Source organism: Trichechus manatus, unplaced genomic scaffold (assembly GCF_000243295.1).
Source record: "Trichechus manatus latirostris isolate Lorelei unplaced genomic scaffold, TriManLat1.0 scaffold00054, whole genome shotgun sequence".
Classification (NCBI taxonomy): Eukaryota; Metazoa; Chordata; class Mammalia; order Sirenia; family Trichechidae; genus Trichechus; species Trichechus manatus.
Window position 1 is genome coordinate 11,357,164 of NW_004443990.1, and position 24,162 is coordinate 11,381,325.

At 42.3% G+C, this 24,162-nt stretch overlaps 1 protein-coding gene across 2 annotated transcripts in view; it reads left to right on the top strand.

Annotated features, from left to right (window-relative positions):
- The window catches only part of CA10 (carbonic anhydrase 10), a 543,166-nt gene that overhangs the window by 413,329 nt on the left and 105,675 nt on the right, over positions 1-24,162 (top strand). The window lies entirely within an intron of this gene.

Sequence of the window (24,162 nt, forward strand, 5' to 3'; positions counted from 1 at the left end):
CCAGACATCACCCACTCTTGTGGGTGAGGGCAAATTGTTGTTGTTAGGCGCTATCGAGTCGGTTCCAACTCATAGCGACCCTGTGTACAACAGAACGAAACACTGCCCAGTCCTGCGGCATCCTCACAATCGTTGCTATGTTTGAGCCCATTTTTGCAGCTACTGTGTCAAACCATCTTGTTGAAGGTCTTCCTCTCTTTCGTTGGCCCTCTACTTTACCAAGTATGATGCCCTTTTCCAGGGATTGGACCCTCCTGATAACATGTCCAAAGTAAGTGAGACAAAGTCTTTCCGCCCTTGCTTCTAAGGAGCATTCTGGCTGTACTTCTTCCAAGATGGATTTGTTCGTTCTTCTGGCAGTCCATGGTATAATCAATATTCGTCACCAACACCATCGTTCAAAGGCATCGATTCTTCTTCGGTCTTCCTTATTCATTGTCCAGCTTTTGCATGTGTATGAGGCATTAAAAACACCATGGCTTGGGTCAGGCGCACCTTAGTCCTCAAAGTGACATCTTTGCTTTTGAACACTTTAAAGAGGTCTTTTGCAGGAGACTTGCCCAATGCAATACATTGTTTGATTTCTTTTCTGCTGCTTCCATGGGCATTGATTGTGGACCATGTAAAATGAAATCCTTGATAACTTCAAAGTTTTTTCATTTATCATGATGTTGCTTATTGGTCCAGTTGTGAGGATTTTTGTTTTATGTTGAAGTGTAATCCATTCTGAAGGCTGTAGTCTTTGATCTTCATCAATAAGTGCTTCAAGTGTAAATTGAATGATACTGTGTGGAAGAGTGCTCTACACACCGAGGATGTTTCCCAGAGGATTCTGACTTTACTTGGATCCAAAAGGAGCCATTACTTATTAAAGTCCTTGCCTTCTCCCCAGTCTTACCCATATTAGAATCTCTCCTCTCCACTAGGTCGTTCAATACAAACTTAACTATGTACAAGGCAATATGTTAGGCATTGTGAGAAGTATAAAAGCAACTAAGACACTGAGCCTGCCTTCAAGGAACTTACAGCTTGGTGTGGAGATCACTCAGCTGTACAAATAATGCAATGCATGCTGTGCGTCCATGCTCTGTGTGTGTGTGTGTGTGTGTGTGAGTGTTGTGTTTGAGTGTATGAGTGTTGATGTGAGTGTATGTGAGGGTTGTATGTGAGTGTGTGTGAGTGTGTGTGAGTGTTGCATGTGAATGTGTGTGTGAGTGTTGGATGTGTGTGTATGAGAGCAATGTGTGTATGATTGTTGTATATGAGTGTTCATGTGTCAATGTGTGTGAGTATATGTGAGTGCATGTGTAGGAGAGCTGTGTATGAGTGTTGTACATAAGTGTGTATGTGTGAGTTGTGTGTATAGAAGTGTGTGTGTATTATATATGAGTGTGTAGGTGTGAGTGTGTGTGAGCGTGCATGTAAATTACAGAGGTACTGAGTGCTCTTGGAGTCCAGAGAGGGCGAAAAATCACAAGCTGCTCTCCCATGATGCTCCTCAGATTTTTCTGATGTTGTTGGTGAGGTAGAAAAACCATGGGTTTTGGAGTAAAATATCTGTGTTACAGTTCCATTTCTGTTCTGTGACTTCAACAAACTGCTTAACTTCTTTGAGTCTCAATTTCCTTATTTGAAAAATGGGGATGGAAACCCTGGTGGTGCAGTGGTTAAGTGCCACGGCTGCTAATCAAAAGGTCAGCAGTTCAAATCCACCAGGTGCTCCTTGGAAACTCTATGGGACAGATCTACTCTGTCCTATAGGGTGGCTATAGGGTCCCTATAAGCTGGAATCGACTCGACGGCAACGGGTTTGGTTTTTTCAGTTTGGTTAAAATGGGGATAACACCACTTATCTCACATGGCAGTTATGAAAATTAAATTACTATTAAATGTTAGCTATCCTAGTAAAAAATGGCCTCTCTTCTCTCCTTCCGCTTCACCTCCTCTTTCACATTCCCATAGCAATTGTAGCCCTTACTTCACTTTAACTTGATTATCTATCTATTGTCTGTCCACCTTTCCCATTTGTGAATTCCTCCTGTGGCCTTAATTCTTGAAACATGAAGTGTTAGAGATTTGTATCAAGAATAACCAAGTTATTTTATGTTACTTTTTTGCCCATGTCACTCAGCATTTTCATGTTATAAGCAAATGCATTTGTTTGCATCTTTCTTTAAAACTGTTTTTTATTTGTTGTGTGGGCATCATAGTAGTAGCAGTAATAGTAATACTAGTAACTATTAGTAGAAACGATTAATGTTGTTGTTGTTATGTGATGTCAAGTTGGTTCCGACTCCTGGGGACCCTGTATGTATATGCCAGACACTCTTCTAAGTATTCTTACATGTATTACCTTACTTAATGTTAACAACAAACCATTAGCTACTATTATCCTCCCCATTTTGTAGGTAAGGAAAGAGAGGCTAAGTAGTTGTATGAGAACGACAAAGAGAAAGAAGAAGAGTGATAGGCCCAAAGCAACAACATAGAGTAGTTGATGCAGCATCGCATGAATTGCAGTTGAGCCTTGATTCTGCAAGCAGTGTGCCGTGGACAAGTCTCTTACACTCTGAGAGAGGCTTTGTCCTCATTTGTGAGATGGGCTGCCTGCTCCTACTTCAGAGGTTTCTGTCTGAGAGCCATAGGAGGCATACAAGAGTACATGCACGTGCTCTGTAAATGGTAAGAAGCCATATTCATGTTAGCCAGCTTGGCAATGGTCAAGTCTTACCTCCCTGGTCTCCTCCCCTTCTTGCCCCTCTCCACCACCCATGACCTAGGAAGACCTTGGCATACAATGGATGCTCAATCAGTGCTTGCTGCACCAGGGAAGAGTCAGGGCTGTCTGACTTTCACTTTCCAGAAGGATAAGTGACAAGGCTGGGCATGGTGGGGCAGCTACCAAGACAAAATGGGGAAAGGTGGAACTTCAGAGAATTCCAAGTGTATGACTACTGAGTTACATGGAAAGCCAAAGAGTCCTAGGTCCATTGCAGCCATTACAGAGTAGGCACTGCTAGGTATGGCACAGGGAAGCATCCCTTTACTTACTTCTGGGAGGTGGCATAATGGGGGAAGGACTTAGAGTGGGCAAGCCTGGGTTGTTGACCTAGTTTCATCACCTCCTAGCTATGGAATCTTGGGCTGGCTATTCATCCTCTCTGAGTCTCAGTTTTCACATCTATCAAGTAAATATAACATTAGTGCAGGCTCATAGGATTACTGTGATGATCTAGTGAGATACTCTGCTCAGCGCAGGGCCTGGCACATAGGAAGCACTCAAAACAGTTTAGCAAATATTAGCATTAATATTTTTATTATTTTGTAGTCCTCCAGTCTCTGGGGGGCTTTGTGTCTCTCTTGCTTTTGTTGGTCTAGAACTCTTCGTTCTACCGTAGTTTATGAAGAAAACTCAGGATGCTATAGCTGCACTTGGTAACTTGCAGCTCATCACAGATAACTATGATTTAGAGCATAACATGGAGCTCGTGCCTTGAAAGCATTTTATTTCTGAAAAAATGCAGTTTGTGCAGCTGCTGTACATTCTCGTACATAAGAACAGACAGGTATTCCCCGAAAGCTCTAGGAAAGAAACCAAAAAACCACGAGGGCTATTTAAAAAGGATTTAAACGTCAGTCCTTTAAGAAAACAATGAGAATGTAGATTCTTAGGTTTGGAAAGAAGCCTCCAAGATCTCCTGTCTAGCCCTCCTGTGACTGGCCTTAAAAAATCCAGAGTAGCAACTTCATGACCACAGACTAACAAAGGACACATCAGCTCCTTCAGCACAAATGGACCCTCTATTTCTCACACTGCCTCACCCTGCTATTTGATTGTTGTGTGTGGGTAGCTGCCCTCCCATCAAGGACCATGTCATCTTCTCTTCCTGGTCTGGGGCTGAGCAATCAACTCTTGCTGATCAGCTGTTTTAAGATGCACCAGTGAGTGCCCAGGAAGTAGTTCAGTCTTAGTGGATGCATTGATGCTCTTGCTCTCTGGTGCAGCTGAAACAGAAAGATGACTGGATGTGTATCTTTGATGCATCATGTTGATCTAATGAGATTTATTTGAGCCTGCACTCACTCCCCCCCCCCCAACCCCTTTACATGTAGCTGATGTCTAATTCTGCTAGACTCAGATCAGGTTTTTTCTCCTCTGGGGAAACTTTCCTCAACACTTCTCTTGACACACACACACAAATAGTCTGCGTCACAGGCTTCCTGTATATATTTAATAGCACCCTTTGCAAACCTCTATCATTTAATAGCACCCTTTGCAAACCTCTATCATAGCACTTAGCACATTGTATTATATGTCGTTATTTAATGCTCAGCTCCCACCAGCCTATGGAGATTTTCTCTTTCATCTTCATTCTTCCGGCCTTAGCACATTGCCTGGCACATTGTAGTTGCTTACAAAATGTTTGATCGGACCAGACTTAATGGTCTGACTGAGACTGGAGGAACCCCGGAAAACATGGCCCCCAGCATCTCTATCAGCCCAGAACTAAAACAATTTCAGAGGCCCACTTTTCAGGCAAAGATTGAACTGGACTGTGGGACATAAAATGATACTCGTGAAGAGTGTGCTTCTTAGCTCAAGTAGATACATGAGACTAAATGGGCAGCTTCTGTCCGGAGGTGAGATGAGAAGGCGGGGAGGGTTAGGAGCCGGTTGAATGGACGCGGGGAATCCAGGGTGGAAAGGAAGAGTGTGCTGTCACAGTATAGGGAGAGCAATTAGGGTCACATAACAATGTATGTATAAATTTTTGTATAAGAGACTAACTGGAAATATAAACTTTCACTTAAACTACAACAATAAATAAAATAAAATAAAAAAGAAATGCTTGATGAATGACCCAGTCGGCCTAAATGGGGGTGAAACCCTGCCTCCATCTTCCCCACCCCACTAGTTTGTCACGGACCCTGTGATGTTCTCTGAGAAAAACTGTCCACCCTTTTAAAAAGACAATGAACAAGCTAAATATCAGTCATCCCAAATACTGTTTTCTCATTGAGTTGCCTTAGCAAATGGCAAGAGCAGATGGCACCCAAGACATGTTGTCATTATAAAAGTATGAAAATGTTACTTGTTTTTAAAATTTTTTTAAAGCAACCTGCACGTGACTGCAGAGTATTTCAGAGCAGCCCAAGGAAAGCTGGTGTGGGGAAGAAACACTGTGCTTTAACTTTTCCTTTGTCGGACTTGCCATATGCCATCAGTTTTCATCATTGGCCCTTTCCTTTCTGTAAACTTAAAGAACTCTCAAAATTGAGTTCGGAGATTGTTTGATTTTCTTTTTCTTTTTTTTTTTTTTTTAAGGGTGAAGGAGCATTAACAGTGATTGTGCACCCACTGTGTGCCAGGTACTATCTGAAGTCACTTAAATACAAATTCACAAGGTTCCTTTCTACCATTCTTAGTAAGCATCAATGAAATTTTACTGTAAGGTTAGGATGGCAGCGATGGAGCGAAGGTCACTATGATCGATTTGGATTTGATGTAGTGCCAGGAACTGAAATTTAGAGTCAGGGACCCTGACCTCATAAATGTACCTACCCATATAATCACACAACATCCTCTTTGCAGAGAAGTCCCAGCCAGCAATTCAGGCTCACTTGCCTTATTGAAAGCTGAGCGCTAAGATCAACAGAGCAATATTTTGTGAAATTCAATTTATCAGGAGATTTGACGTCTTAAAGATGATGGAATGTCTTATTTATTGGCAATCAAGGAAACTTCAGGAATGTTTGGCATAGTGAATGCTAAAGCCCAAAGTTAATTTGAAATTTCCTGTCCTTGAAAGAAGACAGTGATGGAGAGTTGCTTTTGAAAGTTGAATCTCAATCCCAAACCTCCACCACCATTGTACAAGCAAGCCAAGATTCGCAGCCAAAATGAAAGCGTCATTTGCAATGAGGTTAAGGACTTCTTCTATCAAAAACAAAGAAAAAACGGGCGCCTCTTTACAAATGGGGATCACCTACAAAAATTACCCCTATAAACTTTAACCCTACCCCAGCCTTTTCCCAAATAAAGTTGCAACAAATATTCAGATTGAAAGTGAGAGTCACTAAAAAGACCAGACTTAATGGTCTGAGACTGGAGGAACCCCAGAGAGCATGGCCCCTGGACTCTCTGTCAACTCAGCACTAAAACCATTCCCGAGGCCAACTCTTCAGTCAAAGATTAGACTGGACAATGGAAAATAAAATGATACTCGTGAAGAGTGTGCTTCTTAGCTCAAGTAGATACATGAGTCTAAATGGGCAGCTCCTGTCTGGAGGTGAGATGAGAAGGCAGAGAGGGTCAGGAGCTCATTGAATGGACACAGGAAGTCAGGGGTGGAAAGGAGAAATGTGCTGTCAGAGTATAGGGAGAGCAATTAGGGTCACATAACAATGTATGTATAAATTTTTGTATGCAAGCCTAATTTGAATTGTTAACTTTCACTTAAAGTACAACGATAAAATAAAAATTTTTTTAGAAAAAGTGAGAGTCACTAAATGCAATGTGGTATCCTGGATTGGATCCTGGAACAGAAAAAAGAACAGAAAAGCTGATGAAACCCAAATAAAGTCTGTAGTTCAGTTAAGAGTGACATACCAATGTTAATTTCTTAGTTGTAACAAACGTACTATGGTAATGTAAGATGTTAACATTAGGGGAAGCTGGGTGAGGAATATATGGAAACTCTTCATACTATCTTTGCAACTGTTCTGTAAATCTAAAATTATTCCCAAATAAAAAGTTTATTAAAAAGGCGGGTGGTGGGGGAGGTCAAAACAAGAGGTTACTGAGAAAGAGGCATGAAGTACTAAAAAGAATGTGAGACATGGAATCCATCCAAAGACCTGAGTACAGACCTTCCCTCTCTTATTAACTGCTGCTGTAGTTAAGTTCCTAGCCTCTCTGAACCATGGTTTTCTTATCTCCAAAAATGGACATAAGTAAGCCTCCTCATGCAATTATTGTGAAGATTAAATGACAACATACAAAATGAACTGGCAGTTGGTTAATGCTCTGTGTACATTAGCTGAATTTAGTCAAAGGCCAAGACAAAGTAAAAGCCAAAAGCCAAAGAAGGGATTTTTTTTTTTTTTTTTTTAAGTGGGAAGTCCTTGCCACAGCACCTCTCAAAACTTCTAGTAAACTGGGAATCTCGTTTCAAGGCCAGGGCAAGCTGGCGAGCATTGCCAGTCATTGCCAACCAAGGACCTCTGGCAGGAGTTTGCATAAGGTTGGCCTCAGCACCATCTGTTTCGCATCTTAAGCAAACACCTTCTAATTAATGCATTATCACTTCGAGCCCTCTGACTCATGGAAAATCCTCTTTTCACAAATTTATTTCCAAGTTACTCGAATTAACAGCAACCTTACTTTTCCTAGGTAAGTCCCATTATAGATAAGAATTGCTTCCAGGGAAAGACTCCTGATTCTGTTGGTAACTTACGTTTTCTTATCTCTGGTGTTGGAGAAATAAATAAGCAAAATAAGAAAACTGACATTTACTTATCTCCCCACCTCTCTGCACATAGATAGATTGCCCAGCAAATTAAATGTCAGTTAAGGAAACTACAGCCCAAAGAAGCTGAGCAACTTGCCCAACACCACGAAGCTAATAGCAGAAGAGCCAGAACTTGAACTTGACTCCAGGAGCTGTCCTCCTTCCTGTTACATCACCTTTCCACTCCCACTGAAGGAAAGTTGGAAAATGTTAGTGGGAGCCCAGTGTTTCCCATCTGGTTCCTCCCTCCAGAGCAGAGCTTCCCCAAGTGGCTGGGTAGCTTGCTAGAGAATCATCAGCTCCTTTGTGAAGACTTGTGAAATTTATTTCCATCCACTTCTGTCCTTAAAACCAAATAGGTGCCTTTTCACCCATGGGTGCAGATTACAGAATCAAGCAAATCCAACAAACCTAACCCTGGAGTCCTTACTCTTTGGTTATTATTGTTGTTGTTGTAAAAAATATAAGTAACACAACATTTGTCAACATTTTTCACTTGTACAGTTGAATGAAACTAATTATATCAGTCATGTCATGCAACCATCTCCTACATCCATTGCCATATTTTCCATCCACATAAACAGAAACTCAGTGGAGTTCTTACTCTTAAAGGAGCCGTCTCAAGGGGAGTCTCTTAAAGAAACACTCAATGGGCTGAGTTGCCCTAGGCCCCTTCACCATGAAATACCTGGTTCTGTCCTGCACCACATGGGCAACCCAATATCAGCATGGGTTCCCAGCTCTCTTTCTTACTTCTGAGCCGGGATCCTGAACCCTTTTGCTGCAAAGCACTCCCATTTCTCAACTGAGTTCTATTTGCCTCACTTAAAGGTGAGTCTTTCCAATCTGGATTTCATATTTAATACTGTTTGCCTAGAGTCTCTGGGTGGTGCAAACAGTTAACGCATTCAGCTGCTAACTGAAGGTTGGAGGGTCAAGTCCCCCCAGAGGTGCTGTGGAAAGAAGGCCTGGTGATCTCTTTCTGAAAAATCAGTCATTGAAAACCCTACAGAGCACAGTTCTACTCTGACGCACATGGGGTCGCCATGAGTCAGAACTGACTTGATGGCAGCTGTTTACTTCTTGCCTAGTCCTGACTTGGGCTTCTCTTTTCAGGCTTTGTTTGCTGTTGGCTCTCAGACTGTCTATCCCTGACTTTTCCAGGTATCCATCAACCTGTCTGCCTGATCCATCTCAGCCCTCCGAACCCTATCGCAATGCCCTCCAAGGTTCCTAACTTTTCTGCTAGGTTGTCTGAGCCCATACCACCCCTATACACACACGCGCATGCGCGCGCGCACAGACACTCTGAGAGCTGCCTGCATTGCAAGCTCATTAGCATTAAATGCCAAGTTTCAGGAATAACCAGCCTTCTTGGTTGCAAGTAAAGCGGAGAGCGCTGCATTAATGTAGTAGTGGAAATATAATGAAGGCATTTACTGTCCCTGAAAGACAGTATCTGCCACACAAACCCTGGGGTATCTCCAGACGGTAAGTACAGCTCCACGCCTCTAATTCCTCTGGCCCATAATTATCTCAGGAGGACCGTGACCCTGCAGTTCTCCCTATTAAAAGTATATTTCCTTACAAAACGAACTGCACTTTATTGAACTGCATCATTTTGATCCCCGGAAATTGACATATTGGGCTCATTAGCCAGGAAGTTGGATAGTTAATTTATGAGGTTTCCTCAGAACCCGTCCCTGACCACTCATCGAGGGAGCTAAACAGCCCACAATGATATGGAAGAAAGTTACTCCGGCAGAGTTGCTTTATTTTCCCCTCATTACGGAGAGAATGAACAGAAAACTTCCCCGGTGGAGATATGGCTACCCACCCCTTACACCCCCACCCCAAAATGATTTTGCTTTATTGCAACCCAATATCATTTGACGGGCGAACAGCCTTATTCTGCTCATTAGCACCGTTTTTCGTTTAAAATGCTTCCACCACTGAGATGAAAAGACGATCTGAGTCTTCGCCTCTATCTTTAATATTTAAAACTGCGCGCACAGCCTTTTAGAATTCAAATATTGAATGCTGCTACCTGTTGTTCTTCAAAGTGAAGCAATTATGTTGCAGGCCCTTCGCGGCGAGCCTGCCTTTATTAGAAACGAGAATCGGGGTGTTAGGGAGACATTTCTTTCCCTCTCCACAGCCCCAGCCTGCTTCAGCCAGAGGTGGAAAGCTGGGAGGAGCTTTTGGCTCTTGTTAAAGAGCTGAGGCAGCCACCCGAAAGCACCTAGTGGCCAGGCTGGCAAGGGATACCAAGGTGCAAGGAGCATCCTCAAAGTAGATGCTGCGGACTGATCCTGAGCCCTTGGAGCTGTATAGCCTCTTAGGCCCTACACCAGTTTGCCCACAGGAGGCCAGCTTCTTTGAATCTCTGCAACCTAGATTTTTGGGGAACAGCAGTTCTGGGCAATGGAATGGTTCCACACTGCCCTCTAGTGACGGTGCCTAGAAGCTACGCGTATCATGCAGTCCTCACCGTTGGGTCAATTCGAGCTTGAGTGTTCATCCAGCAATCTTATTCAGAATGTACCATAAGCCAGGGACTGGGGATACTGAGGTGAACAAGACATGCAGCCTGTGCTCAAATTTCTCAGAGTCCTTGGAGGGGAAAGACAAGTAGGCAGGTAAGTGCAAAGCAAAATGGACGTGTTATTACGCACACGAGAAAGTTAGGAATGCCACGGGAACACAGGGAAAGATCACCACCAAGCCTGCGGGGCTGGTGGAAGGGCTTCAGAGAACTCTGAGAAAGCGTTTGCCATGCAGAGGATAAGGAGACGTACGTAGCTCATGTGCCAGTACAAGGCTGTAGACATGAGCAGTTAGGAGCCAGCTATTAAGAGTTTATTTGAAACACTGTGTATTGTCAATTTTTAAGATGCACATTTTCTTTTCACATTTTAACATCTCTTTGGGATGCCTCCTACAAACGATGATGTGTCATAATTTTATATGTAGTATTTTTCCTTTTCATGGGGGGACATAAAATCAAGGTGCATTTTATAATCGGTGGCATCTGAGGTTTGAGAAAATGCAGTAAGATAAGGGCTTAAATAAAGCAATGGCTGTGGGGACAGGTCATAGAGATTTTTAGGAGGTGGAATTTTTTTAAACTGGTATGTCAAGGGTGAACAAGAAGAAGTGGAGGGTTCCTGTAGACAGAGAGAGAGAGAGTGTGTGTGTGTGTGTGTGTGTGTGTGTGTGTGTGTGTGTGTGTGTGTGTGTGTAGAAACAACTTGAAGGAATTAGTACAGGCAGATTTTGCTGTGACTATTCTAAGTTCAGATTCCCTTGGTGGAGCAAATGGTTTGCACTCAGCTGGTAACCAGAAGGTTGGCAGCTGGAACGTACTCAGTGGGCTGCAGAAAAAAGGCCTGGCAATCTGCTTCTGTAACGATTACAGCCAAGAAAACCCTCTGGAGCAGTTCTACTCTGTAACACGTGGGGTTGCCATGAGTCGAAATCAACTCGACAGCATACAACAACAATTCTAAGTTCATTGACAATTAAAGAGGTAGGGCAAATTGCATAATACAAAAGCCATGAAGTCACCGCAGTGAATAACAATTTGAGGTATTTCACTGGACTTGGGTGATGGCATGAGACAGGGGGTGTGGAAATAGATCAGATGATTGCTTTCTGACCCTCTGGGCTTATGGCTGTCTTCTGCTTATAGGAAACGGAAGCACAGTGTTGCATTTAATTTACCCTAATTCATCTGGTGAATACACTCTCCTAATGTCAGTTGGATCAATTGTACAAATAACTTCCAAGCCACTCAATACTTTTGTCATGAATGAGATTGAAGAGTACCATTTGCTTTCCCATGCTGGATATGCAGAGGGCTGATACCGGGATCTCCAGACAGTGGCAAAGAACCCTCCCCACTCTGGTACACACACATCTCCATCTTCTCTCAGTGGGTGTTCTGCTGTATTAAAGACACAAGTAGGCTGATAGAACTGCTGCTTTGGCCTATGAAATGGAATATCAGGTGCATAAAACTGAGCTACATATATCTGAGATCCGGGTTATTGCAGTGTTTATCTTCTCATCCCTAAGGAGAGATTTTAGCTGGTGCTGCCAGCTACTTAATCATTGCTTTTCTTGGTTGTTGATTTTTAGATTTCATTCCTATTTGTCAAAGACTGGGGAAGAGAAGAGGGTTGACAATGGTGGTGATGGTGGTGGTGGTGGTGGTGATGGACATTACGAGGAAGCATGAGAGTAGGCGCTCTCCCTTATATAGAAATGTGGCAAATTTAGAGAATCAGTATAGCAGGGCAAAGCATTCCAGCAGGAAATTATTTCTTCTCTTCTGACATGATTTCTCAGTGTAGCTGAAAGAGTGGGACAGACGTGCATTCCAATCCTCCCTCCTTTTCTTGCTAGCTGTGTGACCTAGGCAAGTCAGTGAACCTCTCAGAGCCCGGTGTTCCTTATTTGTAAAAGAGAGACAGGAATGCTTTGTACCTCAAGATTTTTGTGAAGAGTAAGATGGATGGCCCATGGAAAGCACTAGCAGAGTATGTCACATAGTAGGTGTCTGGTACCTACTGTCACAAATTCCCTGCATGCCACCTTTCTGCTTACCTTCGTGTCCAGATCATTCCAGCCACTCTGAACTGGTCGCTACTGCCATTCCCTTTCTGCGCCTTGCATTTTCCACTCCCAGGTCTTCACAGCTGCTACTCCTGACTCTAGGTATGTCTGGATGTCGGCACCCACCCATTTTCCAGGGCCCATTTCAATTCCAGCACCTCGGGAAATGTCCCTGGTACCCCTGAACGGAAGTCATCACTCCCTCCTCAGAGCCAATATAGCAGCTCCGTGCGCACTCCACATGGACCCTTTCACATATATTGTCTCTGACGTGTGCTAGCTCTGTGATCTATTTACCCTCGCTGAGCCTCCATTTCTTCATCAAAATGGTGATAATAAAAGTACCCGCTTCCTGGGATAGTGGTGAGGATTAAGTTTTAATGCATGTACAGTGGCAGACACATAGAGCTCAAAACATGGAAGTGATGTTAATATATTATTATTATATCTAGATGTGACCACTAGTCTGAAAATGTAATTTTCTTGGTTGCTTGCTTCTAGAAAAGACATGTGTTGTTTCTAGAAACGAGTGTCTTTCTTCATGGTCACTCCGTCCCTTGTTAAGGCTGCAGCAGTGAATGGCACCAATGGTGAATCCAATAACCAGTACATTAGTGGTTGGAGTCCCATTTGTATTTCAATTGTGGCTGATATTTATTTATCAGCTAAAGGCCCGAAACCTTGCTTCCAGGGCACAGCAAGTGTTCATTAAACGTACAGACCCCTGAGAAATGCAAAGCACGTGAAAACTTGACAACAATGCAAAATCTCAAATGTCCAATCATTAACTGACCAGACTAGAGCTTTGATGAATATAGAATAAATGACTGACCTTCAAGATGGGAACAAGGGTTATCTAAGCCCGGGAGGAGGAAGGAGCAGTGGGAATTCTACCTCCATGATCCCCAACACACACACCTGTGAGCAAAAGATTTCCCACATTTATGTCATTTCTCTTTTCAAGTTATTTCATGATTTCAGAATCAACCAACTTCATAGGAGGAATATTAAAAGGTTCACAATTCAGATAATGGAACATATTATTCATTCCTAGTAAATAGCCCCATCCATGCATTACTCAGTTTCAGAATGTTCATAGGTTGTAACTCCAACCCAGGCGATGTTCATATGGCTGTTCCCGTGTATGGTTGCCCTATAAAACTTATAGTATGAATCACAAAAACCTAAAAAGGCTCAACAGAGATAGGGGGCTGTCTTCATGTGTCGGCACCAGATCTGAGTTACAGGCACTATATTCCTAATTTTAGGGCCCGTTTAAGTCCCTGGTGACACAAATGGTTAAACATTCATCTACTAATCAAACGATTGTGGTTCAAACCCTCCGAGAGGTGCCTCAGAAGACTGGCCTGTTCACAGCCTTAAAAACCCTGTGGAGCAGTTCTGTTCTGCACAGAACTCACGGCAAGTAACAACAACAACAGCGTCGGGCACCCTCAGCAGCTGCCCCACTGGCTCACCCCGTAATGAAGCTCCGCTCGCATGAGGGAGAACCGACTACAGAGGAAGACCGGCCAGGCTGCACAGTCCAGTATGGTAACCACTAGCTCAATGCGGCTCTTGAGCACTTGAAATGTGTCTACAACAAATTCAGATATGTTATGAGTGTAAAATACACATCGAATTTTAAAGACTTATTATGAAAAAAAGAAGATAAAACATCTCATTGATCATTTTTATGTCAGTTACACACTGAAATGGATATATTGGGTTAAATGAAACATACTCTTAGTGTTAATTTCACCTGTTTCTTTTTACCTTTAATGTGACTACTCAGAAATGTATCATTGTGGGTGTGGCTCCCGTTCTATTTCTAGTGGACAGCGCTGCTGTAGACCAGCCCCTAGGCCCATGTCATAGACGACGCACCATGCAGCCTTAGACGTGACTGGCTGGTCCACAGAATATCTTATTTCATTTCTTAAATCCTTTTAAAATCCGAACAATACGAAAGGGCACAAATGAAAAGTGAGTCTTGCACCTCTGCCTCTCCATTGCCCAGTTCCTCTTGGTTCCTCCCCAGAGAGGCATCATCATCCCCATGTCCTGGACACCCTTCTGGAGATACCAAAGAGATGGGCTTGCATTCTCCTGTGCCCCCACAGTGTCCACCACTCCCTGTATCTCCCACCTGGTCTGCCTCACCTATTTACATTACCTGCTGGCCGCTGTGGGCATTTGAGTGTGTCCTAGAGGGTGGCAGCTCATGATGGGCAAGAGCCCATAGACACAAGGACACTGTGAGAGACAATAAATAATTAACTTCTGTACAATGAAGAGATGAATGAGCAAAGGGACTGTCTATCTAATTCTCCCCCAAATATTTGCTCTTTCTAATTTCTTTGAAAAACTAGCATCAAGGATTCTAACATATGACCAGTGAGACCTAGGGACACTCACAAAGGAGAATGTGGAGAAGGTGATCTATGCATCCTGCTCGTGCCTGTGTGCCAGTGCGGTCCACAGACTCCCCTTAAAGGGCATTTTCTTCTTTGGAGATGAAATAACTGGAGATTGGGAGTTATTTGCCTAAATCTCTCTGAATCAGGGATTGAATTAAATGACATTAGTCTAGAAATAACCTATTTAAGGCAAGGTTTACTATGTTAATTAAGGCAGCCTACCCTTGAATTTTCAGTTTAGGGAAAAACAGTGGCCTGGAGATGAATCAATGTATAGCCCACTATGTATATTTGGAGAGAGCTTTTAGTACTATCGTCCTTATAATTATCTAAGTGATTCCTTAAGGCATGGAGGATGGGAAAGGTTAAAGAAAATTACTCTATATTATTATGTCCCCATCACCCAGCATTGACTATCTGTCAGATGCGGTTAAAATGGACATCAAAGGAAGCTTAGATAAGGAATATGGCAGATTCTTGAGTCCCACCTCAGACCTACAGAGTTAGATGGGAGGTGGAGCTTGGACCAGGCACCACGTGATGCTCTAAGTACTAGTCCGCATCCTTTTTTTTTTTTTTTTTCCAACAAATAGAAACCAAGCATTCTTCAGATGCTGGGGATTCAGCAGGAAAAGCAAATCCAAGCAAATATGCCTATATTACCTTCTCAAAACTATAAAGACTTAAAAATATATTGAAATATACATATGCACACACACATATACAGAGTACAAAGGAGTGCACTAAGCCCGGATTTGATTTGGGCTAGTATAGATAGCTAGAGTGGTACCATTTTGGTTCTGATTGCTCTATCCAATTGCTATAGGAATCCAGCCACTCACTAGAGAGTCAAAACTAATAATAATAACAACAGGATCTAAACAATCAACGACGAGAGGTTTGGCAAGAACTCTACGGGCTATCAGAGTCCAAGTGGACTAAGGTTTTAAGCAGAGTTTTAGTCCAGGTAGGAGAATTGGAGAACTAATCCAGAAACTGAGCTGCGGTCCTGCAGACTGGGCCTGCTTGTTGAGGGTTAGGGGCAGCATGGTGAAGCAGAAGGAGCTACACTGAAGTCATACACTCTGCATTCACACTCTGGCTCTTTAACTCCCTGGCTCTGTGACACTAGGCGAATTGGATAACCCTCTATGCATCAGTTACCTCATCTGGAAAACAGGAAGCACACACCTACCTACCTTACAGGTTTTGTGTAGGCATTTAAAAAGGACATAAAGCACCTAAGGAGACACAAAAGACAAATTATTAAATTTATAATTTATCTATGATATTAAATTATTAAAACAACAACATTATACACATCATTGGTTGGCAATGGTGGCACAATAGGCAAATAGTACACAAGATCCATACCTGGAGACCCAGCTACTAGGACTATAATGGAAAAACTCATTCCAGACACCACTCACTGGGATCACCCTTCCTGGGCAGGAATGGCTCCGGGCCTTGGAAAGGCTAAGTATAGGGTATAGGTGAAGGGTTTCAATGCCAACAACTAAATGTGGCAAGAACGTGCTCAGCCTGATGTTGACCACCAGCCCACTGTCTCCTTGGGAAGGATGGAAGATAAGGAGCATTTATTTTTTTCATATAGCTCACATCTTTGTGGACCAGTCAACATCTTTCACATCCATCCTTCATTCCTCTTGTCTCCCTCTTGTCACCATCCTTACGATCAGCACTAATCATGTTCGAGAGATATTTTGGAATCCTGTTATTTCTTACAAAGAAATTACCGATTATTCCAAGAGTCAATATCCCTATAAATAGGTTCTATTTTTGTTTGAATAATAATAGGAGGATTAATGGAATAATAAGCAGCATGCGTGTTCATTTCATCTGGTTTTTCAACATTGAATCCCAAACCCTAGTCTCTTCCCAAAGGAGAAGCATATTGATCTGGATGGGATAGAGAAAGATCGGAGTAAACTTAGCATCGCTAAGGAAGAACCCTCTATCTTCCCTTCAGGGTTGTGGGGGCAAGGGGTAAAATCTTGGCAGTACTTCTTCAACTCTCCTACCCAACTCTCCATGCTAACTTAAAGCAGATCACTCTTGTCTGCTTCCACTTCTTTCCTTACCCTCATCTCAGCCGCTGCCTTCTTAACAGCCCCATCTGAAGAGCCCCAAATATTTATCTTCTGCTTTCTTTCAAAGCTGCATTGTAAAAATGCCTACTCCTAAATTTCCACCCCTTTTACTTTCATTGGAAACCCTGGTGGCGGAAATGGTTAAGAGTTTGGCTGCTAACCAAAAGTTCGGCAGTTTGAATCCACCAGGCGCTCCTTGGAAACTTTATGGGACAGTTCTACTCTGTCCTATAGGGTTGCTATAGGGTCTCTATGAGTCGGAATTGACTCGACGGCAACAGGTTTGGTTTTTTTTGGTTTTTACTTTCATTCTGTCTTCTTAACAACTGATCCCTTCAATTTCTAATCATTACTATGGAATCTACATAAAATAAAACATCTGGGAAGACACTGAGAAGAGCCCAGTATCCAGATGCATGGCATTATGTAAATGGTATATCCAGATGTCAGGCTGAATTTTTCTATGAGTGATGATATTCATGTATATACACTCTTCGTATTCCAGTATTTCTAACTCTGAGACAGTGTGCTTATGTACCCTCAGCATAAAATAATTTAAAGGTAGAAGAAAAAACAAAATAAGAGGAAGGAACAGTCAGTTGGCTGATGTCTAGTTGTAGACCTGCCACTTACTAGTTGTGCAATCTTGGGCAAGTCACTCATCCTCTCTCTCTGTTTCCTTGTCTCCACACTATCCTAATTTTGCCAATCCATGGATACACTATGCTGCAGTAAGGCTGATAATTTTACTCCATTTGTTTCTGCCAGATCATTTTTCCCTACAGTGATGGCTCCAGAGTGCCCATGTGAGCAAGCAGCCCACCAGGTTTTTGCATTCAGTCTTTACAAATCAGCCCTTTGGCATCTAGGGCGTCTCTGCAGGAAACCAGACTAAACAGTGTTCTTAAATCTCTGAGGCTCACTAATTACATTGCAAAAAGACCTATTACACACCTCAGCAGAGCGGTCAGAGACATATAATAGGAAACCTCAGTTGCAAAGAAAAACACCTAATTTATATGACACGGTTGTTGGACCTTCTTCACTAACCTCTCTTGGCTAACCCTTTCCAAGGTTATGGACTTAGCCATCCAGCTACTAAGCCAACACTAGCATAGGCAAGGATGACCCATCTCTCAACTCCCAACAAACAGGGACTGAAATGGCCCCTGTATCCCTTGTTTAGATACCCCCAAGTGTATCCAGGCCAAAACAACAACAATAAAAACAGACCAGTTGCCGTAGAGTTGATTCTGACTCATAGCAACCACATATGTGCAGGGCAGGACTGCACTCCATACAGCTTTCAAGGCTGTGACTTTATGGATTAAATCCAATTCAGCACATCTATGTGGACACCATATTTTGGCTTTAAGAGTTGATCCCTGACACCAACAGCTAGTTATAAGCTCTACGGTTTCCCCAATACTCTTTGAGACAACTTCTGACTTCTTTTTCAAGAACTGTAGAGTTTGGAATCAAACAGGCCTGGACTAGAATTCTGGCTCTGCCAATTGCTAAGCGTTGGCCCCAAATTTAACCTCTTTGAGACTCAATTTCCTCATCTGTAAAATATGAATAAGAATACCTTCCTCACCTGGGCATTATAAGGATTAAATGCCAAGTACAAGACCTAGACTACACCAGAGCCTCTGCTGCTGTTGTGGATGTTATGGTTACATCCATCAGCCCAGTGTGTTTACAAATTATAGTAAAAGACAATCTGCTGAATAAGACCGTATCCTAAAGCAAGAATGCTGACACTCCTATGTCACAAGTGAACAGGGCCCGCGTGCCAACTCCATATAGAAAAAAAATTAATGAAAAGACCATTATTAAATTTCTGAAATTAACAGAGTCACTGAGAATCAGAGTGTGGCCTCTCTATGGTGGCTTTGAAGTTGCTCTCTGAGAGATGGAAGACCATATGCTTTGGGTGATAAAGACCGCTTTTTGAGTTCTAGTCTCCTCACTTGCCTCCCTTGTACTGCTGGGTAGAGTCCTTGGTCTGTTCCCAGTTTCCTAATCCAAAAGATGGCATGGTATACAACACATAGTTCTCCCTCGAAGTTTGAAGAAGCCCTCCACCTTCCCTCTCCTAACCATTGCACTGAGAATTCTAGTAGCTCTGCCATCTCTTCCTTTTATACAAATGGAGTTCTATTTCCTCTCAGCTACTACATTTGTGGTATTAGATTTCCATTTAAACTGTGGGGAATTATTTCTGAGAATATTAGAGGAGATTTGGGTCAGACTTCCTTGAGAGAGAATATAATGGAAACCTCACATAAGCTTTGTATCACACCAAGCAAGTAACTACTTACTGAATCTTTTGGAATTTCTGAAGATAAAGTTTACTCCAGCTTAGCTTTCTGCAATAAACATCAGCCCTGCAAATTCTATCTCCATTAAACCAAAAGATCTTCAAGATGTTTATTTTGTGAATTGGGTCTTTTAAAAATGATACACCACCTGCTTTTTTTTTTTTTTTTTGTCTTGAAATATGAAGTTAGATGACATCTATGACCCCAAACCATGAGGGGCATATACCAGAATAGTCTGTGAGGTCCTGTCCAAACTCAGTGATGAATTTATCTTGCCATGCACATAGCTTTTGAAAAGAAAAGTTAAATTGTTTTTTTTTTACAATTGTTCTGTAATTGAGAATTTTGCATTATTTCAAACTGGCTCTTCTGCCATAGGACTGAGGGTTAGACAGCATGTTTTAGTACAGCTGGCTTTTTAAATTAGGTGATTTTGGAAATATAATTTGTATGTTTTTGTATAAAATCGGAAAAAGTGTACATCAGGGTTGTATCCTTTCACCATACTTATTCAATCTAGTTGCTGAGCACATAATCTGGGAAGCTGGACTATATGAAGAAGAATGTGGCATCAGGATTGGAAGAAGATTCATTAACAACCTGTGATATGCAGATGACACAACCTTGCTTGCTGAAAGTGAGGAGGACTTGAAGCACTTACTGATGAAGATCAAAGACCACAGCCTTCAGTATGGATTACACCTCAACATAACGAAAATCAAATTCCTTACAACTGGACCAATAAACAACATCATAATAAATGGCAAAGAAATTAAAATTGCTAAGGATTTCATTTTATTTGGATCTACAATCAGTGCCCCTGGAAGCAGCGGTCAAGAAATCAAACAATGTATTGCATTGAGCAAGTCTGCTGCAAACGACCTCTTTAAAGTGCTAAAAAAACAAAGATGTTATTTTAATGACTAAGGTGTGCCTGACCCAAGCCATGATATTTTCAGTTGCCTCATATGCATACAAAAGCTGGACAATGAAAAAGGAAGACCCAAGAAGAATTGACACATTTGAATTGTGGTGTTGGTGAAGAATATTGCTTATACCATAGATTACCAGAAGAATGAACAAATCTGTCTTGGAGGAAGTGCAGCCAGAATCTCCTTAGAAGGGAAGATGGGGAGACTTCGTCTCACTTACTTTAGACATGTTACCAGGGGGGACCAATCTCTGGAGAAGGACATCATGTTTGGTAAAGTAGGGAGTCAGTGAAAAAGAAGAAGACGCTTGACAAGATGGATTGACACAGTGGCTGCAACAGTGGGTTCAAACATAGCAACAATTGTGAGGATGGCCCAGGACCAAGCAATGTTTCCTTCTGTTATACATAGGGTTGCTATGAGTTAGAACTGACTCACCAGCACCTAACAGGAGCAACAGTATTTTCGTTGTTAATTGCCATCGAATTGGATCTGACTCGTGGCAACTTTATATCTAACAGAACAAAATGTTGCCCGGCTCTGCGCCATCTTTATGATCGTTGGTATGCTTATCAATCCGTCTCATTGAGGGTTTTCCATGTTTTCGCTGGCCTGCTACTTTGCTTCATACATTCCACATCCTAATTACTAATAGATGTTTGCTGCTAATACTTCTCATTTTGAGTTGTGCCACATCAGCAAATGAAGGTCCCAAATGCTTTAACTCCAACCACATCATTAAGGTTGACTCTATTTGAGAAAGCATCTCTCCCCCAGTCATATTTGAGTGTCTTCCGACCTGGGGAGCTCATCTTCCAGCAGTATATCAGACAATATTCTGTTACGATCCATAGCATTTTCGTGGATAATTTTAAGTAAATCTCCAGGTCTTTCTTCCTAGTGTGTCTTAGTCTGGAAGCTCTGCTAAAACCTGTCCATCATGGGTGACCCTGCTGATATTGAAATACTGGTAGCATAGCTTTCAGCATCACAGCAACACATGAGCCACCACAGTATAACAGACATACAGATGGGTGGTGGATATGTATGTATCCACCAACTCCGTCATAACTTGGTTCTGATACAAGTCAAATACATCATTTTTGTTTTTAGTTTTCATTATTATTGCCTTTTGTTATCAGTATCTTTATAAATCCAATCTTTATTTGTCTTTTGGGTTTGACATGAGAATGATAACATCAGCAAATTACGTGGTGCAACATAGTATGTAGTACATATTACTAACGATAAGATGTACCAAAAAAAAATAGAGGATGGTTGTAAGTGCAGTTTGTTGTAACTCAAATACGTCATAAGTCAAGGACTACCTGTAGACACCCACTCCTCACTTATTGACCTGGTTGGTTTCCAAAGAGCAGGTTGTTATGTGAAAATCTGTGTTACGTGAAAATGGAGGATGACTGCATTATTACACAGCTGCCAAATTACATCATCACATAACTGCCAAACCACTGAGAATCATGGCCTAGCCAAGTTGACACTTAACCGTCACAGCCAGCGTTTACCCTCACCTCTCACCTCGCCATTCGTTACTGCTAGATGTACGTTGTTAATGTGCAAAATAGCTAGATAGTAGATTTTTTACTATTGCCACAAATGCAAAATGTTGGGTAATGAGATAGTAAGTGAGGACTGGGGTGTGTGTGTGTGTGTGAGTGTGTGTGTGTATCAACCTGCTACGAGTGGTATCAGCACAGCTCTCTGGTTAAGAGCCATTTATACAATACATAGTAAAGAAAGCAAAGGAGATTTGAAGACAAACGATCCTAAACACCCTTGACTCTAAATTACTCTTGAAGAAAACACTGTTATATTGCATTGTTAGGTAATCACCTCTGCAATGTAGTAATTTCCAGTGCTCAAAAGCACAGGCTTTAGAGCCAGAGATACCTCGGTTCGAGTCCAGCTGTCCCAGTGTTGGGCTGTTTGCCTCTAGGTAGGGAAGTACCATAAAAGCCAGGTAGGAGAGAGGGGTCCTGTGGGAGGCCACCACTTCCTCTCCACATGTGGATTTAGCCTAATATCTTCCCATACAAGATGAAGAAAGTGGCATGGATCTACGTACCACGCTGCGCTTGGTGTTGGGTTTGGTGTTAGGATTCACAGAGGAAGCTCAGGTTCAGAACTTGGCATCACATCTGACATGGAGTAAGTATTCAAACCAAGACACCAGCTGTTAGGAACAGGATCGCTACTGACTTTCAAAGAATGAAAATTCTCCTTTCCTGAAAAATGCACTGACCAAATTTATTTCCCTCTAATACAGCAGTGTCACCAGAATGAAAGAGCAGAGAAGTCCATTCATAAGAAAACCAGTTGGCATCCAGTTGACTCCGACTCCTGGCGACACCATGTGTGTCAGAGTAACTGTGCTCCTTAGAGTTTTCAATGGCTGATTTTTTGGAAGTAGATCACCAGACCTTTCTTCAAGGCATCTCTGGGTAGACTCAGACCTCCAGCCTTTCAGTTAGCAGCTGGGACTCCATCCATTAAGAAGAGGCCCTGGCGAATTGTGAGCTGCTGCAAAGCGGTGTATTTGCTATTGAAGGACATCAGATTTTACAAAATGAAGTAATTGGGGGTAGCTTTGTGCTGTCCAAAAGATATATGGCTTTTAGATTGTTTCCAGTTATCAAGATAATATTGATTAACATACAACCTTGACAGGCAGATCTGTAAAGCAGCTGTTACCTGCTTCCGTCTACATGTAGCTCCATCCAGCTCCAAACCAGTATAAACGTTTGCAGGTGAGGAAGCCAAGGGACTCTGCTGACCTTCAAGCTTCCTCCAGGTCTCCTCCTGGGAGGATGAACTTCAGCAGCTTAGTGTCCATTTCCAGACTTCTATTTTCCTAAAAAAAGGACACTTCTGCCTCTGTAACGGCCTAAGACCTGCATCCACAGCCCAGGGAAGAAATGAAGCTTCCCAATATATTTTTCATCTGAGCTGAGATCCTCACACTTTTTCACATCAAGACCACTGGACTTGAAATCAGAAGACCTGGGTTTGCCACCTGCCAGCTGTGGATCCTGGACAAGTCACTGAACCTTCACCAACCTCGCAAACTTCCCTCATTTGTAAAATGGGCATCACACACCTTTCTCACCTCATTTTGCAGTGAATTAAAATAAAGCAAAAGGAGAACTGTGGGATGGCCAGAGGCAGCCTGCATATCCCCTGCAGTTTCAACTTCTCCATTCATCTCTGTTTCCTGCTTTGCATAATACAACTTCTTCCAACACACTGTGCTCCAAAGTAGTTCATTGGAAACACAGTAATTAGCATTACAGATACAATGACACTCCTGCAATGTTAATTACTACAGTGCAGATGTACTGTTAGATATCATACATAACATTGTCAAGCCTTTATTTTTAAATTAAAGTGCAACAAACCATACCCTGGCTACACAGCTTTTTTTTGATTAATACAAATTAATGTTATTTCATTGTCTAGGGAAAGGGTGGGGGTAAGGGGGGTGTTGCATCTAATTGTAAGAGCACATAAGCAAATGGTAGAGTTTCAGGTGGATTCTCCATAATCTCCTGCCCCCACCGTAGTCTCTTCAGATGGAGAGTGTGAGCTCCATGAGGGCAGGGACCGCATCTGGTTTTGCTCACCACCCTGTCCCCAACACCTGGCAAACTATCAGGTGCAGTAAACATTTGCTGAATAACTGACTGAGTAAATGAATGAATAAAGATAGAGCCATGTATGCAGAGGGGTCTGGAAGTGGAGTGAGAGAACTAGATGGCACATGGTTTATTCCAGATTCCCCTGATTTTCAGTTTGCTTCATGTCTTCCAAATTTATCTTGATGCTTCCCACATCTAGAGCTTTAAGATCTGAAAAGAGAGACAAAAGAATCATCACAGTGAAGAAGCCAGTTAAAGTTCTTCATTGTGACTTTTGGCAACATCATCATATTCCAGTGGGCTCTGGGGAGAGGGGAAGATCAACATGATCCTTCAAGGTCAGCAAGTCGCCGATTCAACAAGCCAAAAGAAAGAGAAGGAAGAGAATGAACATTTTTGACTCTTCTATATATTAGTTACAGGTGAAGGCTAATGTTGTAGAGCAAATATATAAAAACCTTGTCTAATGAAGGTATCAGAAGTTATGTGAAGCCTTTAAGGAATTCCTTACAGTAGAAGGCTGGGCCCAAAGGAGTCAGAATGAGCAGAAAGAAAATCCAAGTAGCTCAGTGGCCAGTATTCCAGAAGCAT